Source organism: Mesocricetus auratus, unplaced genomic scaffold, assembly GCF_017639785.1.
Source record: "Mesocricetus auratus isolate SY011 unplaced genomic scaffold, BCM_Maur_2.0 Super-Scaffold_100004, whole genome shotgun sequence".
Classification (NCBI taxonomy): Eukaryota; Metazoa; Chordata; class Mammalia; order Rodentia; family Cricetidae; genus Mesocricetus; species Mesocricetus auratus.
Window position 1 is genome coordinate 59,453,162 of NW_024429189.1, and position 14,047 is coordinate 59,467,208.

General features: G+C 41.8%; 1 protein-coding gene and 1 long non-coding RNA gene across 8 annotated transcripts in view; one reads left to right on the top strand and one right to left on the bottom strand.

Annotated features, from left to right (window-relative positions):
- Positions 1-1,727: 1,727 nt before the first annotated feature.
- On the bottom strand, positions 1,728-7,576 carry LOC121140426. Its single transcript, XR_005877256.1, has 2 exons — positions 7,440-7,576; positions 1,728-2,480 (listed from the first exon to the last, which is right to left on the bottom strand). It is a non-coding gene; the product is annotated as an uncharacterized LOC121140426 (long non-coding RNA).
- Positions 7,564-14,047, top strand: part of Ambra1 (autophagy and beclin 1 regulator 1) — a 196,486-nt gene continuing 190,002 nt past the window's right edge. For 4 of the 7 annotated variants that reach the window (XM_040745841.1, XM_040745843.1, XM_040745842.1 and 1 more), the window contains exon 1: positions 7,564-7,760. The gene's annotated coding sequence lies outside the window, so the exon portion shown is untranslated. The remainder of the gene's footprint in view (positions 7,761-14,047) is intronic. The other 3 variants (XM_040745845.1, XM_040745846.1, XM_040745848.1) reach the window with 1 other exon arrangement.

Genomic DNA, 14,047 nt, shown 5'->3' on the forward strand with positions numbered 1-14,047 from the left:
AATAGTACTTAATCATTTATTTTGTATGTGTGTGGTACATGGCACATGTGTGAAGGTCAGGGGACAACTTGTGCGGGTCATTTCTCTTCTTCCACCTTGTGAGTCCTAGAGATTAAACTCCTATTAGATTTGGCAGCAAGCACCTTTACATGCCGATGTATCTTGCCCGTGTAGCCTGGTTGTCCAGGAACTAGCTCTGTAGGCCAGGCTGGCCTGGAATTCCCAGACATCCACTTGCATCTTCCTCCCGAGTGCTGAGATTAAAGGCATGTGCCACCACTGCCCGGCTCACTTTTCTTTTTTTCATTTTATTACTTTGTTGCTCAAGCTGGCCTTGAACTCACTAGCCTAGACAGGCTTTAAACTTGTAATCCTCCTGCCTCAGCCTCGTGAGTAGCTGTTATTATAGACCTATACCACTAGACCTGCCTTGGTTATTTTTCTTATGACTATGGTGTGAGAATATTTATGTAGTCTATTTTGTAATCCTTTTGAACAGAAGATAATTCTGGGGACAAAAAGGGTCTCAGAGTCAGTCATAGTGACTTATGCGTGCAATCCCAGCACTCAGGAGGCTGAACTGGTTATATTGTGATTTCAAAGTCAACCTGTACCTCATAGTGAATCCCAGGCTAGCCTGGATCATAGTGGGAGCCCCATCTTTAAAAAACAGAAGTTCAAAGCATGGCTTGAAATAAACTCTGGAGTTAGACTTTAGAATATTATATGCAGAGTGATAGGCAGAACTTCCCAGGAAATAAATAATCCCCTAACAACTCTTGTTCTAAAATTTCACTGTTGTAAAAATAACCTAATAGGGATAATAGAAGTGTGAATTAGGTTCACACATCAGTGTCTTTGCTGGGACTAAAACGAGATTTTCTTGAGGATTGACTTGTTCCCAGTTTCTTAGCCACTAGTCCGTCATGTGACACCTCTGAATTGGCCTCTTGGATCATTTTCTACCTGCCTTTGGCACTGTTAATCTGGTGATTTTCAAAGTGAACAGCTGATGACAGGAGAAATGTGGAAATTGAGAGTGACTCATCCTCAAGATTAAAAAACAATTATGGATTATTGTCTGCTGTTTATTTCCATCCCAAATGCTATCTTATTTCTCATCCTTATCTTCCCCAGTGAGGAGTGGGTTTGTTGGCAGGAGAGTGAATTCAACCAGTACAAGGGGGTCCTGGAGGGGGGAGGGTAAATAGTTGATGGGAAACTAGTTTGAGCATTACACCAGGAAGACTTTATCACATTTTGTTCTTCCTACATTTTTTTTCTATTTATTTTGAGATAAGATCTCATTATGCTGCCATACTAGCCTGGTACTGACGGTTTAGCTCAGGGTGACCTCAAATTCAGCAATCTTCCTATCTTAGCCTCCCAAGTACGGGATGACAGACAAGTGCCACTGTACCGTTCTGTGTGTTTTTTTGTAGGGGGCAGTTGAGACAGTCTGACTGTAGCCATATCTGAGGTAGAACTCAGTCTATAGACCAGGCTGGCCTTGAACTCATAGAAATCCACCCACGTCTCTGCCTCTGGAATGCTGGGATTAAAGGTCACACCCAGCCACCTGTTCGTTTTGTTTTGGTTCTTTGAGATAGGGTTTCTCTGTGTAGTCCTGGCTGTCCTGGAACTCACTCTAGATGAGGCTGGCCTCAAACTCAGGTCCACCTGCCTCTGCCTCCCAAGGGCTGGGATTAAAGACATGTGTCACTATGTTTGCTTTTGTTTTGTTTGTTTATTTATTGCTGAGAAATCAAACCCAGAACCTAGCACACACTAAGCAAGCATTCTACTTGGAGCTATAACTTCATATTCTGCAAAACTTAACAAAAACTGTTTTGTTTCCTTCATAAGGTATGTAGCCTATATTATCTTCAAGCTTGCCACCTGCCTGCCTCAGCCTTCTAAGTGCTAGGAAAAAGAAAAGAAAAGAAACAGGAAGCTATTAACTCGGTGTGCGTGTCCACATCCCTGGGCCTGTTTTATTGTCTGGATTCTACCAAGATTTTACAAAATTGTATAAAAGATGACAGACTCAAAATTAACATTCTTCAGTCCATTTTTCCTTGTTTAGTCTTTCTAAATTCTTTCCCTGTGATTGACAGTGATAAGGTCTATTTTTAGGACAACTATCTTGGTTTGCTCAGGGCTGTCACAATTTTAGCACTGAAAGTCGTGTCCAGCTGATCATTATAACAGGAAGAAACTTGGGAGATCATTACCCTACTACCTTCAGGGGAGTATCTCTACAAGGAGAGCCTACTAGAATACAACAGTTACAACCAACACAATAATGAGTCATTGGGTGTTCATGCCAGTGTAGAGAAGGACATCAGCACATCCCAGGTTGATCTCAACTTCTGCCCACTGGGTTTCTAATTAGGTTCTTCTCCAGTGTTAGAAGAATCCTAGAGGCTCGAGGATTTCAACTCTGATCTCTGTTGTTCAGTCTGAGCCAACCAACTTACCTGTAAGAACAAGCAGTCATTTATTGTCAAATTGAAGGTTAATTTTACACTCAGAAAAACTTCTCCAAGATGAAGCCATTTCTTTTTCTTCTCCCTCCCTCCTTCCCTCCTTCCCTCCTTCCCTCCCTCCCTCCCTCCTTCCCTCTCTTCCTCCCTCCCTCTCTGTCCCCCCACCTCTTGTTCTAGTGTGTTTTTCTATTGCTGTGATAAACAGCATGACCAAAAAACGACCTGGGAAAGGATTTATTTCATTTTACACTTTATACTCTTATCATTGAGTTAATCCCACACAGGAGTCAGTGTAGTGTAGGAACTTGGAGCAGAGACTGTGGAGGAATGCCACTTACTGGCTTGCTCTGATTCAGTCAGATGTTTTGCTATATAACTCTATGTAATTCTAGCTCCAGGGGCTCCAATACCTCCACCTTCTTTGTGTGCATGTATACACCCATATTCAGCACTCATATACACATAATTAAGAAAGAAAAATCAATTTTCAAAACGACCAAAATTTTGTTCCCAGCATCCACATCAGAAGGCTCATAGTCATCTATAACTACAGCTCCAGGGGGCATTTCAAGCACTTTTTTCTGGTCTCTGGGCACCTATAAGCATGAGGTGTACACATATACACATGCTAAAATAAATCATTAAAGAAGTCTTACCCAATTTGGGCAGTTTAGATGCAGAGTAGTTCCTGATTATGCTGGGCCATTGTCTGCATGCTGAATCATACATTTTCTTTTCCTCTGTATTAAATGTTGAGCCTCACAGGGATTTTCTGTTACTTCTACCCACCTCCCCCACTGTCCAATTATTCCCATGGATTTTAAGTTTTTAGATCTTAGAAGACAGTCTTTACCACAATCTAATTTGTACTCTTTCCCTTATGGAAGAAACAGAAAACTGGAACTCCATCTCATCATCTCTCCCCCCCCCCCCACCAAACCAGACTGGTCTTGAACTCACAGAGATCCACCCGTCTCTGCCTACCGAGTGATGGGATTAAAGGTGTATGCCACCACTGCCCAGCTTTGAAAACATAAAAAAAAAAAAAACCACTGGTACTCACTATGTAGCCCTGGCTGATCTGAAATATATAGTCAAAATATAGACTAAGTTGGTCTTAAACTCAGAGATCTGCCTGTCTCTGCCTCCCTCGTGCTGGGATCAAAGGCATGCACTGCCACATCTTACTCTAAATTTCCCTGATAATTTAGAAGCTAGTGAAAGTCTTCCCTTATGTGGGTACCTCCTTTCTGAGAAGATAGCTGGACCTCAGTTGCATGTCTTACGACAAAGTACATATAGCTGATGCCACAGTGTGTTTACAACCCCATTCCATGCGTTCTAGTTTCAGAGATTGTAATATTTTCTCTATTTGGTCTGGAGAGATGACTCAGCAGTTAGGAGCACTGGCTGCTCTTCCAGAGAACCTGAGTTCAATTCCCAGCAACCATGGTGGTTCACAACCATCTACAATGAGATCTAGTGCCCCTTCTGGCATATAAGTGTACATGCAGGCAGAACATTATATACATAATAAATAAATTTTTATAATATATATGCATATATATATATATATTCTCTATTGTGTCAGCCATTGGAGAGTAGTGTTCCTATACTGGGCCTCATTTATTAAGGAGATATGTACTCCCTACCATACAGGTCAGAGTTACCAACTTGTGAGTCACAACCCTTTTTGGGGTTGAATGACCCTTTCACAGGCATCAAATAAGACCACTGGAAAACACAGATAATTACATTATGATTCATAAGAGCATCAAAACTAGTTATGAAGTAGGAACAAAAATAATTTTATGGTGGGGGTTACCACAACATGAAGATCTGTATTAAAAGGATCTATATTAAAGGGTTGCAGCATTAGTAAGGTTGAGAACCGCTGACCTAAAGACAGTCACCAAGGGATTCTTCCACAAATACTCCACAGGGAGCAGCAGCTCAGTTACATGTCACATCACCCACAGCAGGGACAAAGCAATAGCACCATATCAAGAAGACATTTCATTTCATACCCCAGGAGGAAGGATGGCCATATCAGAACTGCCCCCAGGCCAGCCCTACCCTCATATGGCTTAGCTTCAATTGCAGGTCTGATCACCCACAGCAGCAACTGTACAATTTGCTCAGAAACTCATCTGTGATTCTCTATATCAACTGTTTGGGAAGCAGGTGCTGCGTGACTATTCCTGGGAAGATGCAAACAAAACACCTATTCATCCTGAATAACACATCAATGGCAGACTAACAGACTAAATAAATGATTCTACCCGAGTCTAACTGGAGCCAATGAGTTTAACTGAGGGTTGCTTACAGGAGACACAGTGAGATTACTCACAGGAGCATGGGCAATTGATGGCAGCTACACCACTCAAGTCTCCGCCCTCCTCCAGCAATGAACTATTTTTACATCGTTGAGTAGAGGAAGGGTACAGTGACTCCTGAGTCCTCCTTTTCCACCAGGGGACATTATCCACCAGTGGGCCAAATCTTAATGAGGGTCTTATGCAGATAATTAGAGCTGCTTTATTTCAAGATGGCAACAGTATATCATGCCCAGAGAGCAAAGTTCTACATGTGTGGCTAAGTAGCTAAGCTCTGGCCAGTAGAATTTAACTGGGAAAGTCCTATGATGTGCCCAATGACAGGGACTTAACTTTGCTTTTTCAGCTTTGGTTGCTGGAATATGGATACTGGACTGGGTAAGGGATATGGATACAAAGTCTGGTCTTCAATAGCTATTTTGGAAACAGGTAAAAGCCATTTATTGAACACTGAAAGGCACCAAGAAGGAACCTAGTCTTAGAAGTTGGATGTAGCCTGACTTACTCTAAACTATACATCTCTGGATTTCTTATATGGCTGAAAAGTAAACCTGTACCTTGTTTCATGTCTGGATTTTTTTTTTTTTGAGATAGGGTCTCACTATGTAGCTCTGGCTGTCCTGGAACTCATTACATTGGCCGGTGTGGCCTCTCAAACTCACAGAGATTCACCTGCCCCTGCCACCACAGTACTGGGATTAAAGTTGTGAGCCTCCTGAAAGTTAGGATTAAAGGTATGTATCATCATTTCTAGTCTTTTATTCTTTTTGTTTGCTTATGTCCAGTAGGCTAAATCATAAATAGTAATGTTATAACTGCCTTTTCTCAAGAGTAACAAATACCTATCACATGAACAATACTTACAAACAATATTGCAGTATGGAATTTGGCTAGTACAATAGTTAGAAACAAGCAGCTATTAATCAGATACGGTGGCACATGTCTGTAATTTCTTCTTTCTTTCTTTCTTTCTTTTTTTTTTTTTTTTTTTTGGTTTTTCAAGACAGGGTTTGTAGCTTTGGAGACTCTGTAGACCAGGCTGACCTCAAACTCAGAGATCTTCCTGCTTCTGTCTCTGGGATGCTGGGATTAAAGGTGTACATCACCACCACCCCACCTCCTTAAAAAAAAGATTTATTTATTATGCATACAGTGTTCTACCTGCATGTATGCTTGTACACCAGAATAAGCCACCAGATCTCACAACAGTTGGTTGTGAGCCAGCACATGCTTGCTGGGAATTGAACTCAGGACCTCTTAACCTCTGAGCCATCTCTTCAGCCCCTACATCCCTGTAATTTCAACAGTTACAGGGGTAGGCAGAGGGAAGAAGATAATGAGTTTGAAGCAATATGGACTACATAGCAAGGTTCTGTCTGAAAAACAACAACAACAAAAAGCAAGCCAGGCATGGTTGCGTATAATCCCAGCACTCAGGAAGCTGAGGCAAAAGAATTGCTTTGAGCTTGAGGCCAACTTGGGCTACATGGTGAGTTTCAAGCCAGCCAGGCTAACTAGTGGCGTGAAAGCTGTCTCAATCCCTCAGGCACCACAAACCAACTAGGTTGGTGCATCCCTGTAATTTGCAGCAAAGGCATCAGAATTCAAGACCAGGCTACACAGAATTCAAGACCAGAATGGGCTACATGAAATCCTGTCTCTAAAAATAAGTTGGTTAACTAGCTAGTTAGCTAATTAAAAGCACATTTGTGGTTTAGATATTTGTAAGAAAATAGAAATATGTGTTCTTTAAGAAAGAATAGAATAAACACGGCTTTAATTACAGCACTTGGGAGGCAGAAGCAGGTGGATCTCTGTGAGTTTCGAACTAGGACAGGCAGGGTTAAAAAAGAAAAAAAAACAAAGAGGGAGAGAGGGCGACAGAGAGACTTTTTGTTTGTTTTTCGAGACAGGGTTTCTCTGTGGCTTTGGAGGCTTTCCTGGAACTAGCTCTTGTAGACCATGCTAGTCTCCGACTCACAAAGATCCGCCTGCCTCTGCCTGCCGAGTGGTGGGATTAAAGGCGTGCGCCACCAACGCCAGACTGAGACAGAGATACTTAAAACAATACGGGAACTTTTTTTTTCCTCTCCCACCTTAAGGTTTCCCCATCTTCTCTTGGATTTGCTTGTAAAGCTAAACTGGAGTGTTCATTGAGATTGTTCACTGTTTGTTTTTTTCATTTCGGCCCTCATTTCATGCACTTTACAGCTCTGAGAGGAAACCAAGAACCAAGCCATTTATTTGTTGAGAAGTCTTAAGTGAGAAGTCTTAAGTGTAAGGCACTTGAACTATTAAGATGAGTTTTATTCTGCTATGATTTGATCTTCAATCAATGCGCTCACAAAAGACTAATTCTTTTTTCACTTAAGACAAAGTCCCATATAGCCGAGGGTGGCCTCGCGCTCACTCTGAGGATGACTTTGAACTTCGAATGCTCATATCTCCTTTTCCTAAAATGCTGGGATTACAGTCGTGCACCGGTCTCAAGCCTTTAGTTCTCTAAATTACTTAAACACCCGGCCACCAACAGTAAATGGCAGAAACATAGCTTATTCTACGCTGAAGTTTATGATCTGGATTTGTTTATTTATGCCTAGGACGGCAGCCAGACCTGCATCAAGAGCTGAGCAATGATTCGGCACTCTGCTGCAGTTCCTTGAACGATTGCTGGGGCGCTCTTTCTTTGATGTCTGGGCGTTCGTGTGTTCTGTGATCTTTTGCGGCGTCTTCTTGGTTGATGTCTCCAGAGCGGCGGTGGCGGCGGCGGCGGTGCCAGGTTCTGAACTGAGTTATCCCGGAGGTCTCGGGCTCTTGCTGCTTTCTCCCGCCGGTCGGTCGAGCGGATCCCTCGCTTCCTGCGGCCTCTTGCCGCTTTCGTCCGTGGTTCGCTGTGCCCGCTGGCCTTCGGGCCGAGCTCTCACCCGTCTCGCAGGTAGGCCCGGGAGGAGCCTGGGAGGCCCGGCCCGGCATCCTTCCGCTGCAGGCAGGAGGAGACCTTGGCGCTGGCCGGTGGGCGAGCGCGCGGACGGTCGGGCGGCTGGGAGTGAAGGGGGTTGCGTTCGGGGGCGCGGCCGGAGGGCGGCCCGGAACTCAGCAAGAAGCCGGAAGGAGAGATCTGAGATGCTGAGGATGCCGGTCGAGTTCTGTAGAGACGGGATGTTGGGTCCTGGACGAGTGTCGTCACCCCTAGATTGTGGGAGCTGAGCTCTCTTGGACCCTACTCCCTCTCTCCTTTTCCCAGGTCAGGACTCGGGATGTCATACCTCAGTTGCTCTGGGGACCCCCCTGAGTGCAGCCTCCGAGGCCCCTTTGAGGAGGTGGAGGGTTGTGAAACAAGGCCCCCCGGCTCCTTGGAACGAAATGTCAGGTTCTAGCCTTTTTGGGGTGGGGGAACAGGCTGAGGTGTAGGACATGACTTTAACCTACGGTCCCGACAAATCATTTAATGCACTGTTAGTTTCTTTTTGTCTTTAACGGTTCACTCTACTCTTTCTCCCATTTTAAATGGTCACTTTTTACATGCGGTAATTTTTTCATTTGATCGCTTGGAACTCTTCCTTCTTAGGAATATATATTGTGTCATTGGAGGCTTCAGAAGTTAAGGGAACAAGTGATTTTTTTCCCCCCTGAATTTGGTTGTTCGAAGTTTGTATCATTTTAGCAAAAGTAGCAAGGATAATTTTGTTCGCCTCCATTTTCCTTCTGATTGCTCCTGATCCACTCTTCAGCCCTCTTTGGAATTCTTTCTGTTATGGGGTTGTCTTAGTGCCTCATGGGAGACGCTTAAGACTTTTAATTCTGGTTGTTGTCTTGTCAGGGTCTTTTCTAGGAGGTATCCAAAGGGAATTCAAGGAGTCTCTTTTGAAACAGTTTCGGTTTTGCTGTTTTTATTTGGTTAGTGGTTTAGTCATTTCATATTCAAGTGTTCAGAAGTCTGTGTATAGAAATTATTCAAATAGATATTAAATTGAAGATGAATCTTTTTTTGATATTCATAATGTTTCTTTTTCTTTCCCAACTTGGAAACATTAAGGTCTAAGTGTTTTTGTTAATTTCATTTTCATTGGATCAAGTGTCATGATCCTAATCTGTCATTCTTCCTTGAAAAAAAAAAGAAAGAAAGGCTTGGAGGTCATTCTAGGCTTATGTTTACACAGTATATAGGATTTGTCATAGGAGAGTGACTTTATAAAGATTGTGAAAGTCTGTTTCTACACAATTTTAGGATGCCTTTTTAATGGATTTTAGAAAGATGATAATAGAATTGTATTGTTTCTCTAATTTTTTAGATGTGTGTGTAAAGTTCCTTCTTTTGTAGTGCTGGGAATTCTGAGCCCCCGGCCTCATGCATTTGCTCTGTCATGGAGCTACACTCCTAGCCCTGAGATCAACGAGACTTAAATGGATGTTATTTATTTAATTTTATTGTGTGTCTGTCATTCTTTGGAAATGGGCATGCCATGCCATGCATGTAGATGTTGGAGGACAGTTTTCAGGAGTCAGCTGTCTCTTTTCACCACACGATTCCCAAGGGAATTCAGGTTGTCTGACTTGACGACAATCCTCTTTTATCTTCTGAGCCATTTCGCTGGTCCATGAACATCAAATCCTTTGATCAGTAGCAATTTCTTAGTTACCAGGACCTTGGTACTTTTTATAAGGGATTAGTGAAGACCCACTAGACTGTCTTGTGTGTAGACAGTAGATTGGATAATTAAACTAAGATTATATATTCTTTGAAATAAACTTTATGATGGAAAAATGTATACCAAAGTAAGGAATGTAGAGGCAGAAGTAACATTGTTCACTAGACTTTATATCCTGCGTGGAATTTGTAGTTGTAAGTGGTATCTTAGTGACTCTTAATGAATGCCAAATAAGAAATGGAAAGTGCTGTGTATATCATTAAGAAAAAGATTGGAGCCGGGTGTTGGTGGCGCACGCCTTTAATCCCAGCACGCGAGAGGCAGAAGCAGGCGGATCTCTGTGAGTTCAAGACCAGCCTGGACTACCAAGCGAGTTCTAGGACAGCCTCCAAAGCCACAGAGAAACCCTGTCTCGAAAACCAAAAAAAAAAAAAAAAAAAAAAAAAAAAAGAAAAGATTGGAAACATTTTATAATGTTTCTGTAAGAAATAATGGGAAGGTGGAGAGTTGGCTCAGGGGTCAACTGGACGATGACCCAGGTTCAATCCCAGTACCCACATGGCAGCTCACAACTATCAGTAATTTCAGTTCCAGGGCATCCAACACCAATGCACATAAAATAAAAATCAGTAAGTTAAAAATAATCAGTGGAGGGTTATGTTGAACTGAGGCAGATAAAGAACTTGGTGATGAGCGAGATAACGGGCTGAGAATCAGGCTTCTCTGTTTTTTTTTTTTTTTGAAAGTTTTACTTATTAATTCCTATGTGCTTTTTGTTTGCTGCTGTTTTGTTTTTTTGAGGCATGATCTCTTGTATCCCATGCTAGCCTCAGATTTACTGTGTTACTTAGGATGACCTTGGACCCCTTGATCCTCCCTCCCGCTTCTATCTCAAGTACTGAGAACACCAGTGTGAACCACTCTCTGAAGCTAAATCTTGGGAATCCATCAAATGGGCTGTCTCCTGACATTTCAGAAATGTTCACAATTTGACTGAATTATTCTATATTTTGGTAAGATGGTTCTTAGATAATTAAGAGATACAGGCTTCAAATAGGTGTGGCTGTACATACTTATGTTCCAACACTCCGGAGACTGAGGCAGGAGGATTGTGAGTTCTAGCATGGTCTGGTCTATATACTGAGCTCTAGATCAGCCTGAGTTAAATCCTAAGGCAGCCTTAAGAAACAAAGGAACAATTGGGCAGTGGTTGCCCACATTTTTAATCCCAGCACTTGGGAGACAGAGGCAGGCAGATCTCAGAGAGTTCAAGGTCAGCTTGGTCTACCAAGCAAGTTCCAGGACAGACAGGACTACACAGAGAAACTCTGTCTGAAAAACCAAAATAAAAAGAAAGAAAAGAAAGAAAGAAAGAAAGAGAAAAGAACAACAGTAACAAAAAAGCAAAAAATACAAAACAAAAAAGATGAAAGTCTTTAATGTTTTCTGGACTGTGACCTGGACCACAGGTAGTGAAATAAACTGCTTATTTTTTTACTAAAAGAACAAAATCCTTTTTTTTTTCTCCCTTTGGTTTTTCAAGACAGGGTTTCTCTGTGTAGTGGCCCTGATTACCCTGAAACTAGCTTTGTAGACCAAGCTAGCCTCAAACTCACAGAGATCTGCCTGCCTCTGCCTCCCCAGTGCTGGGATTAAAGGCCTGCTCCACCACTGCCCAGCTAAAAGCTTATGTTTTTATGCTGTATAGTTTGTAATGTATTTTCAGTGTGTGTGAAGGAAATTTGGTGAAGTTATTTACCCTGCTTTATTAATGCTAAATCCAAACTTTAATGGACTTAATTCAGTATCATCATGAATAGGACAGTTTAACTCAATAACTTATCTCCTTATCAATCTGACTTTTAAAGAAATTAGAAACAAAAGTACTGTTAACATAGCAAGGTTTTTTTTGTCTTAGCTTTGATAGAGTTATTTTGGTATAAGATATAAATATTTTTCCCCGTGGTTTAGCATACCAAAAACAAAACCAAACCAACACAATAGTATAACAAACTGAAGTGCCTTTAGTCATCATTATCCTTATTTCTTTCTTCAGTTCCTCATAAGCTTGGTACTTTCAGTTTCTTGTTATGATCCCTACTTATCCAGAAGTATGCCCTAGCTTTGGGTGACTTCCAGTTTTCTTTTCTTGTTCTTGGTTTGTTTATTTTTGGAATTATAATTTATGTTTTTCTTTTTTAGCTTCTCACTCTCAGGTTAATTAGAGCATTAGAAATTTTTTCCTTTTCTTTTTTGTGATTGAGCTAGCTTAGGATGAGTGCATGTAGAAAGGATACATGTTTGGAATTGGATATTACCTCCCTCTAGGGTTTAGCTATTATTCCTTTATGGAGTTCTTGTCTGAATCTGCAATAGACAAATTTAAGTGCCTTATTCGCCTAGTCCTGAGTGTTTCACCTCTTAGCCTTGATTGGCACTCCAGTCACACTTGTGCCTGGCAAACAGCTACATTTGCAACAGGTTGACTTGTGAAGGCTGAGGCCCTTAAAGCCACAGTGGCACAATGTGTATCTTATGATGACATCCAATGATGTTCCCTTTGTCATCTTCCTTCTGCTAATGAGACCACAGAGATCGTGTCTTAGTTAGAGTTTCTTTTGCTGTGCTAAAACATTATGACCAAAAACAATTTGGGGTGTTTATTTGAGCTTATACTTCCACATCATAGTCCGTCTTTGAAGTAAATCAGGACAGTAACTCAAGGCAGGAACCTGGAGGCAGACACGGAAGCTGAGACCTTGAAGGAGAGCTCGTTACTGGTTTCTCATGGCTTTCTCAGTTTGCTTTCTTAACATCCCAAGATGGTTCTTCCCGCAGAGGCTGGGCCCTCTCACTTTAGTCATTAATAAAGAAAATACTCCCACAGGCTTTGCCTACAGACCAATCTGATGGAGGCATTTTCTCTTCCTTTTTCTCAGATAACTGTAGCTTGTATCAAGTTCATAAAAAACACAGACCAGAACTGTCTTTTTTTTTCATTTGAGAAGTTAAAATTAGTGACTGGGAGATGGTTCAGTGGGTAAGCAAGGACTCGAGGATTCCAATCCTTAGTATCATTCTTTTTGGTTTCTTTCTTTCTTTTTTTTTTTTTCGAAACAGGGTTTCTCTATGGCTTTGGAGGCTGTCCTGGAACTAGCTCTTGTAGACCAGGTTGGCCTCGAACTAACAGAGATCCGCCTGCCTCTGCCTGCCGAGTGGTGGGATTAAAGGCGTGCGCCACCAACGCCCGGCTCTTTTTGGTTTCTTGAGACACAGTTTCTCTGTGTAACAGCTCTGGCTGTCCTGGAATTCACTTTGTAGACCAGGTTGTACTTGAACTTTCAGAGATCTGCCTGCCTCTGCCTCCAGAGTGCTGGGATTACAGGTGTGTGCCACCACTGTTAGGCTTTCCTTAGCATTTGTGTATAAAAACTCAGACAGAGCCTGGTGGTGGTGATGGTGGCAGCAGAGACTGCCTTTAATCCCAACACTGGGAAGCCAGAGGTAGACTTTCCGAGTTCAAGGCCAGCCTGCTCTACAGAGTGAGTTCCAGGACAGCCAGGGCTACACAGAGAGACCCTGTCTTGAAAAACAAACAAAATTAATAATAATAAAAAGACTTGGTAAGATAGTAAGGGTAAAGGTACTAAACCTGATGACCTGAGTTCCATTCCAGGACCCACAAGGTAGAAGGGGAGAACCTGCTTTTGCACCTTGTCTTTAATTGTCATATATATGTTGATTAATGTATGGATTATTTATGGTTTCTTTCTCCTGCCAACAAATAAATGTGATAATAATTAATAATAATTAGTCATGAACTTTTTTTATTAAAATATTTTAAAAAGTGTTCATGTGTTACTTCTGTGTTTCATAGATAAGCAATTTTAGATGCCATTTAGGTTAGTAGTCTTTCTACTTTCAAGGCACCCTTGTGGCAGTCAAGGAAGATAGAAGTTGAGCCAGCCCAGGATGAGCTTCCCACTGTGCATGTAGAGCATTGGTGGTTCAGTGATGGAATTTTTGCCTTCCAGTGTACATGTAGGCAGGCATGTGTTTGGAACTGCTAGTGATTGGTTTGGATGCTGCAGACCTCTCTCTCCTTGGAGTTTAGTCTTAGTTTTTGTGTTTGTTGGTAAGTGTTAACTACTTTCTGACTTTTTCTGTCTCTTTTGCTTTTAGAATTGATAAGAAACTTCTAGATAAACTTGTTTTGTTTTTGCATTTTGAGACAGGTGTTATGTAGTCTACAATGTCCTTAAACTGATTATGTTATTTCTACCTTCTGAGTCCTGAGATTACAAGCATGAGCTAATACACCTGGTCTATTTAGTGCTGGAGTGCAAATCAGGGCTTTGTGCTCACTAGACAAGAACTCTGTCGGCTGAGCTATATCCCTAGCTCCTCATCAAGCTGTTTTTTGGTTGTGACTATGTTTCAACACTTAACTTTCAGGCTTGCCTATTTTCTGGAAATATTTTTTGAAAGCTCGTTAGATACATTAGATCAACGATATGTTTAATTCCAGTGAGAGTATAATTGACTAGGAATCTGATAAGGGTTGGAATTTAGG